Below are 9003 nucleotides of genomic sequence, written 5' to 3'. Positions count from 1 at the left end.
AATCTTGATCGTAGTGATACACATATTCATAATATTGATGCCAAAAGATGCAAAATTGATAATGATAGTGCAAAATATTTGTGGCACTGCCGTTTAGGTCATAGTGGTGTAAAATAGATGAAGAAACTCCATGCATATGGGCTTTTGGAATCACTTGATTATGAATCATTTGATACTTGCGAACCATGCCTCATGGGCAAGATGACTAAAACTCCATTCTCCGGAAAAATGGAGTGCGCCACTGACTTATCGGAAATAATACATACCGATGTATGTGGTCCGATAAGTGTTGAGGCTCATGGCGGGTATCGTTATTTTCTGACCTTCACAGATGATTTGAGCAGATATGGGTATATCTACTTACTGAAACACAAGTCTGGAACATTTGAAAAGTTCAAAGAATTTCAAAGTGAAGTGGAGAATCATCGTAACAAGAAAATAAAGTTTTTACGATCTTATCGCTGAGGCGAATATTTGAGTTGCGAGTTTGGCCTTCATTTAAAACAACTGTGGAATAGTTTCACAACTCACGCCACCTGGAACATCACAGCGTAATGGTGTGTCTGAACGTCATAATCGTACTTTATTAGATATGGTGCGATCTATGATGTTTCTTACCGATTTACCATTATAGTTTTGGGGTTATGCATTAGAGACAACTGCATTCACGTTAAATAGGGCACCATCTAAATCCATTGAGACGACACCGTATGAACTGTGGTTTGGCAAGAAACCAAAGTCGTCGTTTCTTAAAGTTTGGGGTTGTGATGCTTATGTGAAAAAGCTTCAGCCTGATAAGCTCGAACCCAAATCGGAGAAGTGCGTCTTCATAGGGTACACCTTCTATCATAGATCCGAAGGCAAGATCTTTGTTGCTAAGAATGGAACCTTTCTAGAGAAGGAGTTTCTCTCGAAAGAAGTGAGTGGGAGGAAAGTAGAACTTGATGAGGTAATTGTACCTTCTCTCGAATTGGAAAGTAGCTCATCACAGAAAACCATTCCCGTGATGCCTACACCAACTAGAGAGGAAGCTAATGATAATGATCATGAAACTTCAGATCAAGTTACTACCGAACCTCGTAGGTCAACCAGAGCACATTTCGCACCAGAGTGGCATGGTAATCTTGTTCTAGAAGTCATGTTACTAGACCATGACAAACCTACGAACTATGAGGAAGCGATGATGAGCCCAAATTCCGCAAAATGGCTTAAGGCCATGAAATCTGAGATAGGATCCATGTCTGAGAACAAAGTGTGGACTTTGGTGGACTTGCCCAATGATCGGCAAGCCATTGAGAATAAATGGATCTTCAAGAGGAAGATGGGCGCTGATGGTAGTCTTACTATCTACAAAGCTCGACTTGTCGGAAAAGGTTTTCGACAAGTTCAAGGTGTTGACTACGATGAGATTTTCTCACTCGTAGCGATGCTTAAGTCTGTCTGAATCATGTTAGCAATTGCCGCATTTTATGAAATCTGGCAAATGGATGTCAAAACTGCATTCCTTAATGGATTTATTAAAGAAGAGTTGTATATGATGCAACCAGAAGGTTTTTTCGATCCTAAAGGTGCTAACAAAGTGTGCAAGCTCCAATGATCCATCTATAGGCTGGTGTGCTACCTCTTGAGCATGCGTTGGTTTTCCCTTGAAGAGGAAAGGGTGATGCAGCAAAGTAGCGTAAGTATTTCCCTCAGTTTTTGAGGACCAATGTATCAATCTAGTAGGAGACTACACGCAAATCCCCTAGTACCTGCACAAACAAACAAGAACCTCGCAACCAACGCGATAAAGGGGTTGTCAATCCCTTCACGGTCACTTGCGAAAGTGAGATCTGATAGAGATAATAATATAAATATTTTTGGTATTTTTGTGATATAGATTGGAAAATAAAGATTGTAAAATAAATAGTAAACTAGAATTGTAGATTGGAAACTTATATGATGTAAAGTAGACCCGGGGGCCATAGGTTTCACTAGTGGCTTCTCTCAAGATATCATGTATTACGGTGGGTGAACAGATTACTGCCAAGCAATTGACAGAAAAGTGCATAGTTATGATGATATCTAAGGCAATGATCATGAATATAGGCATCACATCCAGGACAAGTAGACCGAAACGCTTATGCATCTACTACTATTACTCCACACATCGACCGCTATCCAGCAAGCATCTAGAGTATTAAGTTCATAAGAACGGAGTAACGCTTTAGGCAAGATGACATGATGTAGAGGGATAAACTCAAGCGATATGATATAAACCCCATCTTTTTATCCTCGATGGCAACAATACAATACGTGTCGTTTCCCTTTCTATCACTGGGATCGAGCACCGCAAGATTGAACCCAAGGCTAAGCAGTTCTCCCATTGCAAGAAAGATCAATCTAGTAGGCCAAACCAAACTGATAATTCAAAGAGACTTGCAAAGATATCAAATCATGCATATCAGAATTCAGATAAGAATCAAATAATATTCATAGATAATCAAATTCATAAACCCACAATTCATCGGATCTCGGCAAACACACCGCAAAAAGAGTTACATCAAATAGATCTCCAAGAAGATCGAGGAGAACTTTGTATTGAGATCCAAAGAGAGAGAAGAAGCCATCTAGCTAATAACTATGGACCCAAAGGTCTGTGGTAAACTACTCACACATCATCGGAGAGGCTATGGTGTTGATGTAGAAGTCCTCGGTGATCGAATCCCCCTCCGGCAGATCGCCGGAAAAAGCCCCAAGATGGGATCTCACGGGTACAGAAGGTTGCGGCGGTGGAAAAGGTTTTTCGTTGCTCTCCCCGAAGGTTTCAGGGTATAAGAGTATATATAGGTGAAAGAAATAGGTCGGTGGAGCTGCGAGGGGCCCACGAGGGTGGGGGCGCACCCTCCTACCTCGTGGCCGCCTTGCTGCTTCCTTGATGTCCACTCCAAGTCTCCTGGATCACGTTTGTTCCAAAAAAGATCCTCGCGAAGGTTTCATTCCGTTTGGATTCCATTTGATATTCCTTTTCCACAAAACACTGAAATAGGCAAAAAACAGTAATTTGCACTGGGATTTCGGTTAATAGGTTAGTCCCAAAAATAATATTAAAAGGTATATTAAAGCCCATTAAACATCCAAAATAGATAATATAATAGCATGGAACAATCAAAAAGTATAGATACGTTGGAGATGTATCAAGCATCCCCAAGCTTAATTCCTGCTCGTCCTCGAGTAGGTAAATGATAAAAATAGAATTTTTGATGTGGAATGCTCCCTAACATAATTTTTAATGTAATTCTCTTTATTGTGGCATGAATGTTCAGATCCAAAAGATTCAAGATAAAAGTTTAATATTGACATAAAAATAGTAATACTTCAAGCATACTAACCAAGCAATTATGTCTTATCAAAATAACATAGCTAAAGAAAGCTTATCCCTACAAAATCATATTGTTTGGTCATGCTTCATTTTCATCACACAAAATTCTCCCCTCATGCATAACCCCTATGACAAGCCGAGCAATTGGTTCATACTTTTTAACGCGCTTCAGCCTTTTCAACCCTTACGCAATACATGAGCGCAAGCCATGGATACAGCACTATAGGCGGAATAGTATATGATGATGGGGGTTATGTGAGAAGACAAAAAGAAGAAAGTCTCACATTGACGTGGCTAATCAACGGGCTATGGATATGCCCATCAATTGATGTCAATGCGAGGAGTTGGGATTGCCATGCAACGAATGCACTAGAGCTATAAGTGTATGAAAGCTCATTTAAAAAAACTAAGTGGGTGTGCATCCAACTTGCTTGCTCATGAAGACCTAGGGAATTTTGAGGAAGCCCATCATGGAATATACAAGCCAAGTTCTATAATGAAAAATTCCCACTAGTATATGAAAGTAACAAAATAAGAAACTCTCTATCATGAAGACCATGGTGCTATTTTGAAGCACAAGTATGGAAAAGGATAGTAACATTGTCCCTTCTCTCTCTTTTTTATTTGGGCTCCTTTGGACTCTTTTTTTGGGCTTCTTTAGCCTCTTTTTTATTTCCTCACTTGGGACAATGCTCTAATAATGATTATCATCACACTTCTATTTACTCATAACTCAATGTTACAACTCGATACTAGAACAAAATTATGACTCTATGTGAATGCCTCCGCCGGTGTACGAGGATATGCGATGAATCAAGAGCGACATGTATGAAAGAATTATGGAAGTGGCTTTGCCACAAATATGATGTCAACTACATGATCATGCAAAGCAATATGACAATGATGGAGCGTGTCATAATAAATGGAACGGTGGAAAGTTGCATGGCAATATATCTCGGAATGGCTATGGAAATGCCATAATAGGTAGGTATGGTGGCTGTTTTGAGGAAGATATAAGGAGGCTTATGTGTGATAGAGCGTATCGTATCATAGGGTTTGGATGCACCAGCGAAGTTCTCACCAACTCTCAAGGTGAGAAAGGGCAATGCACGGTACCGAAGAGGCTAGCAAATTGCGGAAAGGTAAGAGTGCGTATGATCCATGGACTCACATTAGTCATAAAGAACTCATATACTTATTGCAAAAGTTTATTAGCCCTCGAAGAAAAGTACTACTACGCATGCCCCTAGAGGGATAGATTGGTAGGAAAAGACCATCGCTCGTCCCCGACCGCCACTCATAAGGAAAGCACTCAAAAAACACCCCATGCTTCAAATTTGTCACACAACGTTTACCATACGTGCATGCTACAGGACTTGCCAACTTTAACACAAGTATTTCTCAATTTAAAAATTACCCAACTAGCATGACTCTAACATTACCACCTTTATATCTCAAAACATCTATCAAGAATCATAGTATTCAATGCACTCTATATGGAAGTTTTTATCATACCCATCTTGAATGCCTATCATATTAGGACCAGTTTTATAGCCAAAGAAAATTACCATGATGTTCTAAAAGACTCTCAAAATAATATAAGTGAAGCATGAGAGATCAATAATTTCTACAAAATAAAACCACCACCATGCTCTAAAAAATATAAGTGAAGCACTAGAGCAAAATTATCTAGCTCAAAAGATATAAGTGAAGCACATAAAGTATTCTAATAAATTCCGATTCATGTGTGTATCTCCCAAAAGGTGTGTACAACAAGGATGATTGTGGTAAACTAAAAATCAAAGACTCAAATCATACAAGACACTCCAAGCAAAACACATATCATGTGGTGAATAAAAATATAGCCTCAAGTAAAGTTACCGATAGACGAAGACGAAAGAGGGGATGCCTTCCGGGGCATCCCCAAGCTTAGGCTTTTGGTTGTCCTTGGATTTTACATTGGGGTGCCTTGGGAATCCCCAAGATTAGGCTCTTGCCATTCCTTGTTCCAAAATCCATCAAATCTTTACCCAAAAACTTGAAAACTTCACAACACAAAACTCAACAGAAAATCTCATGAGCTCAGTTAGTATAAGAAAACAAATCACCACTTGAGGTACTGTAATGAACTCATTCTTTATTATATTGGTTTTATACCTACTGTATTCCAACTTCTCTATGGTTCATACCCCCCGATAATAGCCATAGATTCATCAAAATAAGCAAACAACACACGAAAAACAGAATCTGTCAAGAAACAGAACAGTCTGTAGTAATCTGTAGGTTTCGAATACTTCTGTAACTCCAAAAATTCTACCAAATTAGGATGACATAAATAATTTGTATATTGATCTACTGAAGTTGGAATCAGTATTTTATCGCTCTCTGGTTAAAAATGAAAATTATTCTCGTGAGCGCATACTTTCTGTTTTTTTCAGCAAGATCAAATAACAATCATCCTAGAAGATCCTAAAGGCTTTACTTGGCACAAACACTAATTAAAACACAAAAAACACAATAATAGCAGAGGCTAGATGATTTATTTATTACTACACAGGAACAAAAAGCAAGGAACAAAAATAAAAGTGGGTTGCCTCCCAACAAGCGCTACCGTTTAACGCCCCTAGTTAGGCATAAAAGCAAGAATAGATCTAGGTATTGCCATTGAGGGAGTCCTGGATTAGGGGGTCTCCAGACAGCCGGATTATATCCTTTGGCCGGACTGTTGGACTATGAAGATACAAGATTGAAGACTTCGTCTCGTGTTCAGATGGGACTTTACTTGGCGTGGAAGGCAAGCTAGGCAATACGGATATGTATATCTCCTCCTTTGTAACTGACCTTGTGTAACCCTAGCCCTCTCCGGCATCTATATAAACCAGAGGGTTTTAGTCCATAGGATGACATACAATCATACCATAGGCTAGCTTCTAGGGTTTAGCCTCTCCGATCTCATGGTAAATCAACTCTTGTAATACTCATATCATCAAGAACAATCAAGTAGGACATAGGGTATTACCTCCATAAAGAGGGCCCGAACCTTGGTAAAACTTCGTGCCCTTGCCTCCTATTACCATCCGCCTTAGACGCACAGTTCGGGACCCCCTACCCGAGATCCGCCGGTTTTGACACCAACATTGGTGCTTTCATTGAGAGTTCCACTGTGTCATCATCATAAGGAAGATGGATCGCCTCATTGTCAAGGGCAACATCACCTCTGGGGGAGCCCTGGCTGTAGGCCAAACTCTCCGACTAGGCGGCTTCATCATGACCGCCCGCTCGGCCGCTGCACTGACGATGACCTCTCGGGCCATCAAAAATAGCCTCCACATCGGCTCAAAATTCGCCGAGCAGATGGATCCAATGGAGCTCTCCTCTTTGAACGAGCTCTTGGATCGCATTGCCGCTCTGGGAGTCGCTACGGACTATGATCAGATTGGGCTTAAACCTGACCAAAGGGAGATTAACTCTCCGTCGGTCACCCATCAAATAGCAGTGGTGGAGGAGCAATGCGACGATTCTCCCTCTATCCTGAGGACGAACTATGTCCGAATTCCCGAGCTCTCCGAACAGGATACGCACTCGCGGGAGGACGCCACCCTAACCCTGAATCCAGAATCAGGCCGCATACCGAACCCGCAGGGCAATATCCCGAAGCCCGAACTTCCAAGATCGAAAACTCCCCTGCCCCGGGATCATAGATTGGGTCAAGGTATGGACTTAAATCCATCCACCCACCCAGATACAAACTATCTTTCCCACATTAGGCAAGCGCCCCAAGAGACGGTACATCACTATTGGGCCAGATTCCTCCTTGTACTGAACAAGGTCAAGGACTGTCGCGAGGAAGATGCAATTTCGTTCTTTTGCAACAATTGCACGGACAAGGGAGTCCTCAATGCCATAAGTCGCCGTGATATAGCACACTTCACTGACTTGGCGGATATAGTACAGAAATACTGTGCGATGGAAAGTGCCTGGAAAATCCAAACGCAATTTTCGGATAATCCGGCTCTGACAAAACCCCCAGTCCAAACTAAAAGGGCGCACTCTTATAAGTCGCCTGACTCAATTACAAAGAAGCAAAATCCCACTACAGGGCGTGGAACCGTATTGGAGGGATGGCTCAACGGGCCCTGCAAAATCCATAGTACAACGGATACCATATCAACACGCAGCCTTAGAGCATGTTGGGTACTCCGGCAGGTGTCCAAAAGCGGTGATGATCTTCTCACCCAAAATACCTATAGCGACCAGACCTCAAACGGTCCAATCTCTGTGCTCAGGTGTCATCCCTTGATCAGTAATGCTGACACCACACAGTACTTGAAGGATTTATAACAGAGTAGCAATCACACACTTATTACATCGAGAGTCTCAAAAGAGATCTTATTACAATAATAATGGCTTAAGGCCATCTAATAACGATAACATCGGAAGGCTTGAAAGATAAGTGAGTCCATCAACTCCAACGGCATCACTGAGTATAGATCCACGACCTAAAAACACCTTACTCGTCATCTGAAAAGTCTGCAACATGAATGTTGCAGCCCGAAACGGGTCAGCACATGGAATATGCTGGCAATGTAACACATAGAGAGCAAAGAAGGAAAATAGGCTATACTATATGCATATTTTGCTCGTGGAAGGCTCTATGGTTACAGTTTTGCGTAAAGCCAATTTTTCCCTACTACAAAGGAATAAATTTTATTTAACTATCATGGTAGTTGTTAAACATTGAGAATGGTTGACAACATTCTCAATCCCAATTAAGCATCATCATTAAGAACCAACAAATTAATTAGAGTAGCATGATGAGATTCACATGATAATCCAAGTACTAGATACTCAAGATGTCCATAACCGGGGACACATCTAACCATGATTAGTTTATACACTCTGTAGAGGTTTGCGCACTTTTCCCCACAAGACTCGATCTCCTCCGTTGGTTTTCTCACACTACATGGTGTTTGAGAAACGGATGATCGAGACATAGTCTTTCAGAAGCGCTAGCACCTTACGATGGGTAGACCGTACCACCTACATCCCCTACATCTGCTAGTCTACCACTTTAAGAGTTCGCATGACTTAGTCAACTATGCTAGAGCCCATAGTAGCTTGTGGCTGCACACGGAAGTTTCTAGCATGAATAATCTCATGATCCCTTTGAGCCTGGGTGGCGGTCCGAAGAAAAACAGGCAATCGCTGGAATACCCAGGTGCCTCAATCCACCCAGATGTGTATTTAAGTTGCCACCTTAGATGAACCATTAATTTAACAAACTCACATCTATCATGGATTTCACTCACCCAAACCATGTCTACTGGCATAGCATGGCAAAATAAGCAAATGTAGAAGTAACTCCCAAAGGTTTGATAATAACAGGTAATAGGTACTACCTCATCTACTTCCCAAACCCACAATTTAATTAGATCCTAATCAATGCAATGTGTGAGGATTGATCTAATGCAATAAAACTGGGTAGTAGGAAGGTATGATCAAAGTGTTACTTGCCTTGCTGATGATCCGCAAAACCTAGCGATTCGAAGTAGCAAGCGGCGCACTCCGGGTACTCTATCCCAAACAAATAAGCATACAATAAGTACTCATCTAATGCACAGGTAAAACTCGAATAAGAGATC

The sequence above is a fragment of the Triticum aestivum genome, chromosome 3A, assembly GCF_018294505.1.
Source record: "Triticum aestivum cultivar Chinese Spring chromosome 3A, IWGSC CS RefSeq v2.1, whole genome shotgun sequence".
Classification (NCBI taxonomy): Eukaryota; Viridiplantae; Streptophyta; class Magnoliopsida; order Poales; family Poaceae; genus Triticum; species Triticum aestivum.
Note: the sequence above shows the minus strand (reverse complement) of the source record.